A 16,405-nucleotide genomic window follows, 5' to 3' on the forward strand; every position below is an offset into this window, starting at 1 on the left:
TACTGAAGGGAATGTATTGAAACTTGAAGAGTTTGTACCTTTTCGGACAATTTTATGTATTCATATAGGTAAGCATTATTATACTCAATGAAACACCCTTGTGACAAATTTTCGAATAGTCGAGCTTTACTGTCCTCCGACAGTTCTTGTTGAACATGACGTCGTTGCGTATCCTTGGCAACTGTTACGGATATTTCAACGCCATTGACGGATGTCATTGATGTTCAAAAACGGGCTTTGATGGTCAACTTTGACGTCATGTGTACAAAAATTGGCTGAAACTATTGAAATAAAATCAACGAAATCCAATCAGAAATATGGTCAATTGTTTGCATGCCAATTTTCAAGTCGCTACTCGAAAGTTCGCAAAGTGTCGCGTTCTACCTTAATAATGAAAATAGTACTAAATATACGTACTCTGCTCTATGTATTATCTCTGTATGAACAAGTTGGCTTCTTTAAAAAGAAGCATGCGAGAGGTCTTTTTGCAGCTGTGGAAGATTTGTTTAATTCGAAAATATTTGGAGATATTTTAGCATAAAAGGCACAATGAATGTATGAAATACAATTATTTAACAAATAAGAATTCATTATAGATATATTGAATATAGTATCGTAATGAAAGTTTGTTTTACACTTCATTGTTGATTATATTCAGGAGAAATAGATATTTTCTTGGCGCATCAGGATACTTTTTCTACAAAGGGAACAATTTATGTTATGTTATCAAACTAAATTCAAAATAAATGATATATATTAAAAGAAGTATCAAAATAAAAGTTTCTTGTAAAATTCACTAATCAAATTTTCGGTTAATGTTTTGGTAAGTATGTGGAAACATTTCCTCTGCAACAGAGATTTTCCAAAACAGGCATAAAGTATGTTAATCAAACAATTTTTAAGTCCCAGATTTACATAAAAAATGTTTATATCATTTGATTGGAATAAACAGTATATAAAGCTGCATGCCTCCAACCACAATATTTGAAGAACAATTGAGAACATTTTTTTTTTGCGATTTGCGCCATAAAAATCTCCGTTGCGTAATTTAGTCATACTGGTTAGCAATACACGGTTCACTCGGTCATATAATAGTGTACGCTGATATTGTAGCTATGATGTTCACTGTTACTTTTTTTCGGAACATGATATAGTAAATCGCTATTCAGAAAAGAATAATCGATTTATACGGTTTAAAACAGAATGAACCATTCACGTAGTGTTAAGTTACATAAATTATATTTTCCGATTTTTCTTTGTACCGATTTGTTCCTTTCGATGTTAATTTTTCGTTTAAGTTAAGTCGTATTTTGAAGTGGAGCATGCGCAAACAATTTTTGTAGACTGCTCCTAGTGGTTTTACGCTTTAAATGAGATTCATTCACTACAATCAGATACGCAAAAATGGATGCCGCCAGCAATCAGTCTGAACACTGTGGAGAGGTCTGATGACCTCTCCAATGAGTTGTGACTAGCTTAATAAAATGTATAATGGCATGTTTGTGTTCTTACCTGCACCAAGAAACAGTGACCCTGAACTTGCATATATTAACCTAAATAACATGTTTCACATAATAACCATTTGTGTTTCAATCCCTCAATAAACAAGAAAAGCATTGATGCAAAGCATCAAAGGGCGTCCAAACAAGAAATGCAGCAGGTGCAGATGAACTAGTAGATATATGATGACAAGATATTCTTATAAACTGTTCAATGGTTCATTGGTTTTGACCAGAATTGTATATCACTTATGAAAGAACGAACGAAAGACATTGTTCATTATTTATAACTTTGATTGGCATGCTATAGAAATTAGAATATTACTTGTTATTTCTTCATGATCGTGGTTATTAATAGCAACGGATATACATGTATACAATCATTTATAATCCATATGAGTAACGCATAATCAACACCACACTTGTGTAATTGTCCCTTATTATGTTATCGCTATTAGCGAAGACCCCCTCTTAAGGTATTAGGACCCTAATGGGCACTATCAGGAACTAAAAAATTGACATCATAAGTCAGATGTATACCTTAAAGTACACCTGTATGCAAAATTTAAACAAAGTTTACCGTACGGAAATCAAGTTATGGCCACTTTTCTGAACTCAAGCTAGGATGTTATGAGGGCCCTTTTTTAGAAAGTAGGAACCTTTAAATAATCTGCAATAACATTCTAATGAAAAATGTTTTCCCATTAATTTTTGGTAAGAAACAAATAGTACCATTCAGCTAACAATCCAAATAAGCAAAATTATGGTTTCTACTTAAAATTTATGAAATCTGTATAAAAATGTTACCCTACCCCACCCAATTTTACAAAATGTCTGACCATTTTTCTACTTAGGGAGCCTAATTTAAAAAATTCTTAAAGTTTCCCTAAATTTTTAAAAAAGTACAGTCAAACGTGTATTAAGCGACCGGGCAAGGGAAACACCAAAAACGGTCGCTTAATGAAACGGTCTCTTAAGACAGTCAGCATGATATAAAAGTCAAAATTTATAAATGACATCTTTTTTATTCGATGGGATTGTTTTTCAACTTCATTTTTATATAAATGTTGAATAATAAGTACGCTCCGATAATCTAAACGGATGCAAATGTAAAAATAACGTTCTGATATTTATTGACAAAATCAGTTTTGATCCATTACGTACATGTTTGACATTTTTTCCAGAATTTTTTAACTTCTCCGTTGTTTTTCCTTGTCTCCAACACGAAAACCCTATTAGTGAAGATGTTTTCTGTTGTGCAATTTTTCATTTGAAATAAACAAACTACATCTATTTGTTACGATTAATTTAATGGCTGATCAAGTTCAAGGTCAATTCAATGCAGTCTAAATGTCAACAAGCGACGCGTATACACCATCTCAGTATGGGCGGAGCGTTGCATTGTTTATCCGATATTATTGGATAATACACGTCACGCGTATACTTAACTTCATTTGCATACGCTAAAACGGTATGGGAAATAGAGTTTTTCACACGTTTATTGTTGTGTTTTGATTGCTGACACTTGTGACATAACGAGGTGGCGTTCTCTAAAAACACAATTACTTGACAGGTAAAAGTGGTCGTTTAATGAAAAGATTGATGTCAATAAGGTGACTAATTAGCGGTCGCTGGTCGCGTTGAGCAAAAGTCGCTTAAAACATTAAAGATATATAGAGAAAATGATCGGGGGGAATTTAAAGTGGTCGTTTAAGACAAAAGTCGCTTAATACACGTGGTCGCATGGGCAAGTTAGACTGTATATTGGTTGATCTTGTAAAATATGAAATACTTTTACCGTCTAGTTTTGATTATATTACACTTTGAAAATATCAGGTACCATATTTATTACTAGATTTAGCATAATTTAGCCAATAAATACCTATATAAATTAAAAAATCAAAATTAAACACTTTTTTCTTTCCAAATGGGATTTGAGAGATACATAAATAATGTTAAAAGAAAAAAGAAAGAAAAAAAGTTGACCCTTCTGGGGATTGAACCCATGGCCCTTATTTTCAATGTAGATAACAGTAGTTCTAGCCTATTTGAATACTCTTCAAAGCGGAGGTAATGCATTAGGGTGCTAATACCTTAAGGTATCTGTTCACACTTAGTAACAATATGACACTAGTTATATAACCATGTTGATCATGTTGAGCATAAATGTTTATTATACACTAATTGTAATATCTTTTATTATAAAAAAAAATACAGATTTTATGAATATTTTTTTCTTTTCTTTTTTGTGTTTTATGCACTATTTTAATACTGAGTTTTTATGTTAACTACTATTTTAAGAATTCAATTGTCATAATGACCGACGATTATAAGTCAAAACTTAACTGGAAAAAAGTCAGTAAATTATGGTTAATCTTTCAATATATAATATTGTTTATTCTTAAACCATATACATGTACATTTGTATTTTTCTTTATCATTTTTTAAATTATCAATCAATTGAATAATTCATAAAATCTGATTTGTAACTTTGAATAATTTCTCGGCATCTTTACTAAACACGAATAACAAATTAAATAAAATGTTTCAAAGTTGATAGTGTCACATTAATGCCATAAAAATGTACATTTTTTCTCAATTACTGTACATATTTATTGTTTTTATCTCATATAGATAAAATAAAACATGCGCTTTGTGTTGTTGGTTTTTTTTTTCGAATTGTATGTTTATGTATAATAATAATAATCAATAAATTTGAGAGTTGATCTGTGTTTATTAATTATTGTAACCAAACTAAGTGACAAACATTCATTTTGAATAAAAGCTTATTTATCTGTAAAATATTTGTTCTGTTCTGTAACGATATCAAACATCTACTCCAAAACCGGGAGAGACCGGACAATAAACGTGTGGTACTATTTGCTGGTCGTCAAAATAGACCAGGAGAGACCGGGAAATACCGACAGGAGTACATCCCTCTATAAATAGATTTTCGGAATATTAAGGTCAACACATCATTCTATTTACAGCTTTCGGAATAACATACCATAATTACCCACTGTGTACTACAAAATGATAAATAAAAATACCCCGAATAGCGCGATTTATTGACGTAAAAGGTTATTTAATTTGAAAATGTTTGCATTGCGAAATTCTCCAGTTCGCTATTCATTATACATATCGCGACTAATTAATAATCAAGCACCCTCATACCGATCGGAATGATCGGCTTTTATTATGAACAACTATAAAAGGCTCGAGAAGTTGCTGTCGCCCTTTCACAAAATCTGATTTCATTACATAAAAGGCGCCGCGCTTCGGCGCGGACGCCAATGATTACTAAATGGTCCAAATTCACATTTTCATATTTTTATCTGAACTTTGACCCCTGTGTGACTTTGACCTTGGCCGTAGGGATCTTAATTTTGCACGGGACACTCCACCTCACAATGACAAGTTATATTGAAATCCCTGTATGCATGTAATAGTTTTGCTTTAGACAAGCGTTTTTCAATGACTTCTAAGTGTGACCTTGACCTTTGACGTAAGACCTGGTTCATGTGTGCGACACAGCTTCTCATAGTGGTGAACATTTCAATAAAATTCCTCCATGTGTGTAGGAGATATGCTCCAGACAATATTGGACGCCGCCCGTCCACCCGGGGGGGGGGGGGGGGGAGGGGTATAATACGACCCATTTTTCAAACAGGCGTATAAAATGTTTTGATTCCATTTACAGGAATGCATTATTATTAAAACTTTATAGCTCGGGTGTACAAGGGAAAGTTCTTACAATTATACGAAATATGACGTGGTAAAGATCTGCGTTAAACATTGTAATATTTTTTTTTGAATATGTGATAGGTCTAAGACAAGGGGAGATAATGCCACCAGTTTTGGTTTCTTTGTTCTTAGAAGATATATAATTGTTCTTATAATATAAATAGTGGACTTCTCATATTGTTATTATCTTATTGCTTTTTGCTGATGACATAGCATTTAATGGAAAAAACACCAGACGTATTACAACACAATCTCGATCTTTTGCATATATATTGTGGTCAATGGTGCACTTAAAACAAAAATTATGGTTTTTAGAAAAGGGGAGGTTTGAAATGAGAAGAACAATGGACTTATAATGGTATAGATATAGAAGTTGTATATAAAGTTGTCAGTGATTCGATGCATTTGTTGGTTCCATATTAAACTATAGCAGTGAAGTATGTGGCTTTAGCAAATCGAAGGAACTAGAAAGCTTAAGGTTGCACTTTAAGTTTTGCAAATGCATATTGAAAGTTCCTTTAAATTCTAGTAACTATGCTATTTAAAGAGAACTTTAACGTTATCCTCTTCATATTAAACATTATCATAAGCGTGTTATATAAATTGGCCGTTCAAGATAGTTTGAACGGGTTTAACATTTGGGTAAGTTGTTTAAAAAAAAACTTTTAGATGACCATGGACTTTCAGATATGATGACAGAGGGCTATAAACCTTACATTCCAAAGTATGTCCTGCTGTTTTCAAAAAGTAAAGTTATTGATTGTTTCAAACAGGAATGGTTCAGAGCTATCGGTAGAAATAGTGTACTTGATGAGTACAAAGATTTTTAATCCACCTTTGAGTATGAAAAATATCTGGACTAAGATTACAAGAGTACCACAAAACATAGGCCTACGCTTTCTTATAACGTTAACGAAACTGAGAATTTCTGCTCATTCCCATACAAGTCAATTTCGTGTACACAGGGTTCCCAGAAATGAATGATTATGTTTGTTTTGTAAAATAAATGATATCGAAGATATGTATCACTTTGTTTTTATTTGTCCGTACTATAAACATCTTTGAGTAAAATATATTAAGCAGCTGCAAGATTATTATGCTAGACCATATGTCTTTAAATTCTATGAACTGTTTAAAAGCAGTACATGAGTAATAAGAAATGTCCAAGTAATTTTGCATTATTCCTAAAGTAAGCCTTCAAACTTAGGAGTGATATTAATATGATTGAGCAGTGAATATTGTTTAAGTTTTAAGCTTAATTTCACTCTTCACACATATACTACTGAAAGTTTGCTAAGCACCAACAGTATTTTTGTACCTGTAGCCTAAGAGCCAAGGGCCATTTAATCAAAAATTTTGTCCAAATCTGAAACTTACACCAGAGTAAGTATAAAGTCTCTCCTTTACAAAAATCCAAATCTTACAAAATTTTGCTTTCACAATGCTTCAAAATCCAAGATGGCGTCCAATATGGCCGCCGATTTTATGCAAAACGAGTATATATCTTATTATGGTAAATTTTACAGCAAACATTATGCCGTTTTCAATAAAAAGAAGTGCAAACATTTCAGAAGTAATCAAGTTATGATTGAATGACATGAAATATATAGCTTTTTGGGTTTTTGTCTTAAAATTTTCAATTTTTATTTTATTTTATATGTGATTTCATACAATTATTCTCTTTTTTCATGCATTTTTATTGTTTTTTATTCTTTTAATACTTATTTTACTTTGGGTGGTGTAAAATAAAATAATGCACATATAAATATGTGTATCGAAGTACTGAAAGCTATAGGAATATCGAAAGGTACTTAAAATTCTTAAGTTGTCTTAATAAAGAAATAAATTAGTTATCTAAAGCAATGGAAATGATATAAACCATTTTTTTGGAAATTAAGGTATATTTTGTTATGTAATTTTCAACTTCAAATTATTTTTCCTGATCATACTCTTTCGCCACACTTGTTGTTCAACATAGATCCAGGCATGCATGTGTTTTGACTGTTTATAATTAAATGCATAACCTGATGAAGGGTATATCTTACTCGAAACCGGTAGTGATATTAAATATATAAACCGACCTGGTGTTTTTGATGTGTTGTTCCCCCCTCCCAATCTTTTAATCTATTGTTTATAATTAAATTCGATTTGCAAAAAAGTGTTTTATGCACTAATTCTCATTTGTATGCATTTCTTGTTCTTAAGTTGTTCTTGTCTTTCTTAAAGTATAATGGTCTAGGTAAAACTAAAAAGAAGAGAAGAATGCACATTTAAATATATGTATCAAAATACTGAAAGCTACCGAGAAATACCTAACTAAACCCAAATTATCTTATGTTGCCTTAAAAACATGAAGATATAAGTCATTTATATCAAACGAAGATGACATAAATCCAAATGTCCATACCAAGGGGTATTTTTGTGCCTTTAATTACCTTTGACATCAAGATTTAAAAATGATATATTCTGACCTTTTTTTCCTTTCCAAATTATTGCTTGGACAAGAATAAAGATGTACGTATGAGGCGTTCAGACATATGTACAGACAAACCATCCTATCAACCTATGCTCCCCACTTGTTTAGTTGGGGAATAACAACTGAAGAAATTCATTAAAAGGGTAAAACAACACTAAATATTGCAATTTTAAACAAAGTAAGAACACAAATATTCTATATATTCGTACAGTAAGAGTTAATGTATTCTTTGAGAAGCCTGACATATGACTGAATTATTTTTATTGACAGTCAAAGTAGAAAGACAAATCGAGGCATAATATCAAAATAATTTTAGTTTAATCATCTTAACAATATCCAGTTTATTTTTGTAATTTGAATGTTTCATATTTTAAAGGTTTCTATAAATAAACTTATTTTATAGGACTGCTGCATACGTTATCCGTAAAACAGTTTATAATTATGTTATACTACGGTATTGCATATATAAAGCAAACGGTAATTGAAACAAGCCTACTATTTGTTTTTATTAGCATATTCCAATCCAAGTAAATTATATATCATATAAATGGTATTTATGGTATAAAGCTAAGATGAAAGCAAAACAGTACAAATAATAGAACATTGTATCAGACAGATTTAAGTGTGAAGATAAAACATTCATATAACTGTCACAAGCTAGAACTCTTTAGACAGATAAATTTTAATATTCCAAACGAATGAATATATTAATGACACATTAAATATTTAATAATTTAATGTTCTAAAAAATATTCAGACCATTTACATAATCAGTAATTTTTGACGTCTCTATGACGTATGATTTGATGTCAGTGCACATTGGTCACTTTTTAAGTCCGGTTTAGAAGGACGTCCTAGATGAAGTAAATAATCTATATTGCGGGCACAAATTGTCTGACATTTGACTTTTAAACTGATGAAGATAACAGAAAATGAGCAGAGTAGCATAGGTTCTGCACTACACATCACCCTGCTGGTGTGAATAGTTGAGCCAAATTTGATGAAAATCTTACCAGGGTTAGGGTTTGATATGAAATTGTCCGATATTTAGCCTTCAAGAGTGCTCTTGGCCTTGAAGCAGCACAGTGGTGACATATGCTATATCATATTGTTGATGTAAACATTTGAGCCATGATTGAACTTATTTCTTATTTATAGAGCAGACATAAAATTGTCTTACATCTGACCTTCAGATGTGACCATTACCTTTTTAGCTCGACTATTCGATCAGAATAAGTAGAGCTATTGTAGTCACACGAGCGTCGGTGTCGGCGTAACCAATTATGTTGAAGTGTTTGTAATACCTCAAATATTTTCAAAGTCCATTGGCATATGGCTTTGAAACTTTGCACTCTTGTTCAAAACCCCAACCTGTAGACAGGAAGAGATAACTATATCAAGCATTTTGACAGAATTATGCCCCTTTATCGACTTAGAATTTACATAAAAGTTTTTGTAATACCTCAAATATAATCAAAGTCCATCGACATATGGCTTTGAATCTTTGTTTGCACACTGGTTCACCATCATGACCCCAATCTGTAAACAGGAGGAGGTAACTCTATGAAGCATTTTGACAGAATTATGCCCCTTTTTTAACTTAGAATTTACATTCAAGTATGCATACCACCTCAGATATTTTCATATTCTATTGACATCTGGCTTTGAAACAAGTTGAAATGGTATACTCTTCTTTGAGAACATACTAAGGACTCTTTCCAAGGCCTTTAACGGTAACTGGATTTAAAGAAAAATTTTGCCCTCTTGTAAACTCTTTTACTATCAAGCACTAAGAATAGTCGAGCGTTGCTGTCCTACCGACAGCTCTTGTTACCTTTAGTCAGTACAGCGACGGCATGGGTTATATGCATTGCCTTGCTGAGATAGATACATATTCTAGCCAAGTTTTATGATAAATTTTCAAGGGTTAAGTATTTTAAGACAGTTACAGTTTTCCGTTTTGGCCAGCGCGTTTCCCCTGAGAATGATATGCGCAAAGCAAGACAGTATATGATGATAACAGTACAATGATGGAGTTCGACGATGATGACAATACAACAGTACGATGGTGGCAGTACGACAGTATGTGACCACATTACGATAGTGATGTTTATTGTACTGTCATATTGTCAAATCGTACTGCCAATATAGTACTATCACAATTGAACTATCACAACTGTACTTTCATATTGGCACTATCGTACTGTTGTACTACCACGATCGTACTGTCATCATTATACTGTCACAATCATACTGTCACCATCGTACTGTTACCATCGTATTGCCACCACCGTACTGTCACAATCGTACTGTCACCATCGTACTGTCACCATCATGCTGTCACAATCGTACTGTCACAATCATACTGTCACCATCATACTGTCACAATCATACTTTAACTATCGTCCTGTCACCATCGTATTGCCATTACCGTAATGTCAGAATCGTACTGTCCTATTGTCACTATCATACCATCATACTGTCACAATCGTACTGTCACCATCATACTGCTACGATCGTACTGTCACCATTATACTGCCATCATCGTACTATCACAATCATACTGTTATATTGTCATTATTGTACTGTTGTATTGTCACCATCGTACTGTCACCTTCCCTTTTAGCATGCCAAAACAAAATATCAACACGGAGGAAAACGTTGACTTTGTCATAAGAACATAAAAGATTTAATCTGACGCCATGCTGAGTGACAGTTTGCGCATTCTTGACAAGAAGAAGGCAGTAAAATGGTGAAGTGCGGCAGTACGATAGTGACAATACGACAGTACAATGGTGAAGCACGACAGTACCATGGTGGAAGACCATCGTACTGTCGCGTTTTGCAGCCGTACTGTCACTGTTGTTCTTTGCACTTATCGTTCTCAGAGAAAACGCGCTTGCTCTAATGAAACATTGTAGACAAATGGCTCTCTGACATTTAAACTTCGCCACATCGCCTTGTTTAGGTGGACATATGAATCATAATGAAGTTTGAAGAAATCCTCCAGCTGGGGTATAGGATTGATTCACAGTGATAACAGTATAGCCCGAAAACTTACCATTAATGACCGAAAATGACCGGCTTCTCATCCCCATTGATTTCTGATTCAGCAGTGAAAGAGAAAGACAAATGAGCATTAAACTTACAGTCCGAAACTAATTGTCATTGAGAAATTACGCCTATTATTGAAGCAGCTACCCTGGATTTCAAATGCAATGCTTTTTCTATTGATGCAAGCGAGCAGACCTACCACATTTTGAGGTTGGTGGTGGTGTATAATAATAAGTGGACCTATATTAAATCTTGAATTCAATTTGATGAAATTTAGTTAAAATTTAACCATATTTTTATTACCATTATATACTCACTAATAAAGATAATTATGCCTATTGTTGAAACTAATTTTATCATGGTCATTGCAAGAATTAGTGTATTTCATATAAAGATTAAAATTAAAACAGCTGTTTAAAGGAACGTAAAACTTTTAAAATCAGCAATTACTTTAGTTAGTTAACTTTTCTTATTCAAGTTTACCAACAAAACTTTAAAACAAGTAAAAAATGAAAAACTTAGTAATGTATTCATATGCACCATTATTCTTTAAATCAAGATTGGACATTTATCAAGTTATTTGTTTAAATGGACTTGCCTTGTTTTGAATATAGAACTGTCTTCTGGTAATTTAAGTGATATGAACAAATAAATTGTGGACAGGTTAAAGAATGACTGACTTGGCCTGATACTGATGGATCATCAATTCTTATGTTCTCTCAGCTGAAGTATGTATTACATAAAGCAAAGGAGCAGGCTGATATATTGTATAAAACTGCACATGTTATAAGATTTATAGCTAGGTAATATTTTACTCTTTCACATGTCTCAAACATAAAATGTAAAATAACATTTGTTATTTCAAGCCACATATTCACAGAATAATGTTATGAATTTACCTAAAATAATTATTTATATCTTTAAATTGCGAATATGTATTGTTAAATAAACATTATTTTGTTGGGTGGTTCCAATATTCCTACTTGAATAATGTTGAATCACCCTTAGGATATGTTGCCTGCTTTTTAACTTGTCTTTTGACGTCTTATCTGTGATATGCAGGCTTCATAACCTCTGATCCCCTTTCAAAATTCCATTTTATTTAGTTCCGCCCATTGTTTTCTCGTTTAGGGCACACGCTTTTTATTAATTGAGGACCATACGCCGCTTTTAATTGAATTGCACGGAAGAGTCACATTGAAGGTTCCATGATAACCGCCGTATGAACACATCTGCGGATGTTTCTAAATTCAAAACTTTACCATTTCATGTTTAAATGTTGAATTCTGCTTAATCCGGTGCTAGGGGGCGTGGACGGTAGTTTGCACTTTACAGTACCGTCCATGAACAGGCTCAATCAGACCGAGCCTGCAATATTTTCAATTTTGCCGTGTTGGGCATTCTTTAGGGATTCTTATTTTCTCTATTTTGACAATGAACAAAACTGAAGCCTTCAGTGGGTTTTGAGAAATCATGCCATCAGTCAAATTGGTATAAACAAAATCAACACACCCTTTCCAATGAGCCTTCATGTCACCATATGGATCACAAGTGAAATATCTGGAAAATCATGGAATAAGGTTATTATATAAAATATTTATCTAATTATCAGAAGATATTTCTCATTTGCGTATTCACAATAAATCTGGCGACTGTTCGAAGCTTGCTGAAAACAAGAAATGTCTTTTATATCATTTTCTTTTTTCAAACATCAAATTATAACATTAAAATCATGCCTACCATTTGTTCACCTATTTTAATCAACGGCATATCAATATGTTCATTACTAAAATGCCGTAATTAATGTTGACTTTTTTATTTCACGCAAAACCAGAAATTTCCATCATTCAGGCCTCTCAGTCTCATATTTTTCTTAAATAAAATTAGATGTTCTGTTTAATCATCATATTTAAACAATAACCTTTTTGTTCAAACTAATTTTTTTTAAAAGCGACACATTTTGGTGGCCTCGTTTACCTTACATTTAGTGTTGTTATAATACTATTTGCATGGTTCTTTGGTTTTATTGATACTTTAAATGTTGAAAAGTGAATGCCTGTTAGGCTATCAGAAATAAAATTCTGTTTTCATACAAAAGAAAGTTGAAAATTTTCAAAAGTAGACACTATATTTGTATTCATTATTGCACTGCCATACAAATTGTAACATTATTAAAGTAAATATAACACCCTATGCCTTAGAATATTATAATAGCAAAAAAATGGTCATTACCAATTTACATACTTGTGCAGTTTTGTCTTTTTCTGTGAAACAACAAATGCCATTCAAGTCATTTTGATATATTTCATTCACCATTAACTTGAAGAAATTATGTTTAATTAAAATATAGTCATGTACGAAGTTATACAAGTGAAAAACTTGCAATAATTTAGATTGTCACTTTGAAACACTAACAATCATGCTAATATTCGTATTGAAGTGTAGCAAAAATATTAATTAAGGTCCAAATTTATGCAACAAAATATACCTAAGTATTTAAAAAATGGTTTATGATATTAATTTGCTGAAAATAACTAATTTATTTCTTTTAACGTTAACTAAATAGAATTTATTATAATAAGTATATTTCAATATTTGCAGTAGATTTCTGTTATTTAACACACGTGCAGTTTTTTTTTATTTAACCCCACCCTAAAGAAATTGAAAAAAAGTACTCGAAAACAATAAAAGTACATGAAAAAAAAAGAGAATAATTGCATAAAATGACATATAAAGTGTAATAAAAAGAAGGCAAATAAAATTAACATATTTTGGCGAATTTTTGTATTTTTTCCAATTTTGGGTGAAATTACCCCACCCACTTTAACCAACTACAAAATTTACAAATTATGCATTTTCTTGCATTTTTTTGTAATAACAATTTAATACACACATAGTATTTATGAAAAACAAAACAATGTTAGAAATTTAGAGGCTATATGTATTTTTTTTGTTTTTTTTAGGTAACCATTTTAAAAAAATCTGCCAAAAATAGGCATTTTTCTTTGATATTTTGAAAAATTTAAGGCAAAAACCTAAAAAGCTATATATTTCATGTCATTTAATCATAACTTGATTACTTCTGAAATGTTTGCACTTCTTTTTATTGAAAACGGCATAATTTTTTTTTCTAAAATTTACCTTAATAAGATATATACTCGTTTTGCATAAAATCGGCGGCCATATTGGACGCCATCTTGGATTCTGAAGCGTTGTGAAAGCAAAATTTTGTAAGATTTGTATTTTTATAAAGGAGAGACTATATACTTACTCTGGTGTAAGTTTCAGATTTGGACAAAAATTTTGATTAAATGGCCCTCGGCTCTTAGGCTGGATTTATTTCTGTTCTCATATATGACATAGGGATTTATAAACACCATTAAGAAATTTGTTACCAATTGTAATTGTGTTTTTATGTTGGTTTGTTTTGTTTGTAATAAAATTGTGTTTTAGGCGGATATGGTGGAATTTTTGAAAAACTCATTTTTGCCCCCCAAAATCTTTGCAAATAACTGATTTTGCTTTAATAGCGAGTAAGTGACCCAGTGTTGTCAATGACAGCTTGGCACTGTTGTTGCATACTCGCCATCAGGTTTCTTAGGACGGCTTGTGGGATGGTATTCCACTCATCGACAAGGGCGGCACCAAGCTCCTGTGTGCTTCTTAGCTGGACCTGACGGGCTGAAATACGGACCTGTAGCTCATTCCATACATGCTCAATGGGATTAGGATCCGGGGATCGGGCCGGCCAGTCCAAACGAGTAATGCTCTGTTTTTCCAAGTACTCTTGGATGACATTGACTGTATGGTGGTGGACATTATCATCCATCAAAATGAATCCATTACCAATTGCACCAGCATACAAACTCACCTGGGTGTTGAGGACCTCATCTCAATACCACTGAGCAGTCAATGTGCCTCTGTCGAGGACAATGAGGTCAGTATGTCCATCCCAGCTGATTCCACCCCAGACCATTATTGATCCGCCGCCATAGCGTGTATGGAACCGTTCCCCTGACCTTCGCCATACTCTAGCACGCCTATCTGTGTAGTCCAGGCGTCGGTGAAGAGGGCAGGCCGCCAGTCCATCCTTGATCGCAGACCATTTTCATGCAAACGTGTATGTATGGTTTGTGTTGACAAACGCACTCCTGAAGCATTTTGAAGATCAGAACTAAGTTTGGTTGCAGTTCCAAAATTATTACTATTATATATACCAAACTTCTTAAGCACTTTTTTCATGCACATTGACACGTTCAAAAGTACTGTACAGTATAACAAAATAAATGATACAACATTTAAAAAAACCCAAAAAAACAAACAAATTAAAACATCAATATTGCTTAAGTCACAAATTCAAATCAAATGTAGTTTAAAAAGTTAAAAAGACCCACATAAATAAAATACAGGTAAGAACCTAAAAAATAATCAGTCCAAATAAAACCTCTTAAATAAATGAGTTTTAAGTGTTCTCTTAAACACTGTTAGAGTTTTCCAGCTTTTAAGTGTTCTGGGTAGGGCATTCCAGAGTTTATGGGCTGAGACCAAAGACTGTATGTAACAAGAGCCACCGCCGAGCGGGGGAAACGCTCGACTTTTTCCTTGTTCTAAAAGCAAACAAAGAAATGTTTGAACAAATCTTTTTATAAATTTAATCAGTCCGTCTTGTCACATTAGTTTTGTCTATGTCTATATATTTTGAATATATGCATTTATATTATACGTATTTATATATATACACGCATATATATATATATATATATATATATATATATTTACACGCATTTATATATATACGCATATATATATATATATACAAATATATATATATATGCGTATATATATATATATATATGCATTTATATATATATACGCATCTATATATATATATATATATATATATATATATATATATATATATATATATATAATCAAAAACGCTATTTTAAATTTGCCGTACCTTATTGCAGTTTTATTGTAAGCGTTGCGAACGTTATATTTATGTTGGAGAAACAGGGGATACGTTGTACCAAAGACACCTTCTAAATTTATCCAGAATACGAACCAAGTACAACGATCCGTTAGCTGCGCATTTTTACACGAACGACCACACAGTTAATGATTTTTCGATAATGGGACTGGAAAAGCTATACGGGAATGACCAATACAGAAAAACAATTGAAAATTGTGGAAAAATAAATTAAGAACCTATAGATACTAAAGAATAACGTGTCAGACGGCAAACAACGCCAGACGGCAAACAACGCCACGGCGGGCGTCGTTCATTGACGTTACGTCACTTCCATTGTTTTGTTTGATATATAGAGGATATTGAATGAGTGTAGTTTAATACTAAATTTATTGAACGAGTTGAATAAAATCATATTATGCGAGCCTCTGGCGAGCATAATATTGTTTTATTCAACGAGTTCAATAAATTTAGTATTAAATCTACACAAATATAATATTCTATTTATCACATATATAAAATAAGAACAGTAAACTGTTAAAATGAGTAATTTTTCAATGACGCGCCTATATAGTGTAACACTAACATTAGCGCGCTTTAATGCTATGTTTCTATATAGCGCAAATGACGTCACGTCAAAGTGTTATTACACTAGTGTAATAT

Source organism: Ruditapes philippinarum, unplaced genomic scaffold (genome assembly GCF_026571515.1).
Source record: "Ruditapes philippinarum isolate M1 unplaced genomic scaffold, ASM2657151v2 ctg126_1_1_1_1, whole genome shotgun sequence".
In the NCBI taxonomy this organism is placed as follows: Eukaryota; Metazoa; Mollusca; class Bivalvia; order Venerida; family Veneridae; genus Ruditapes; species Ruditapes philippinarum.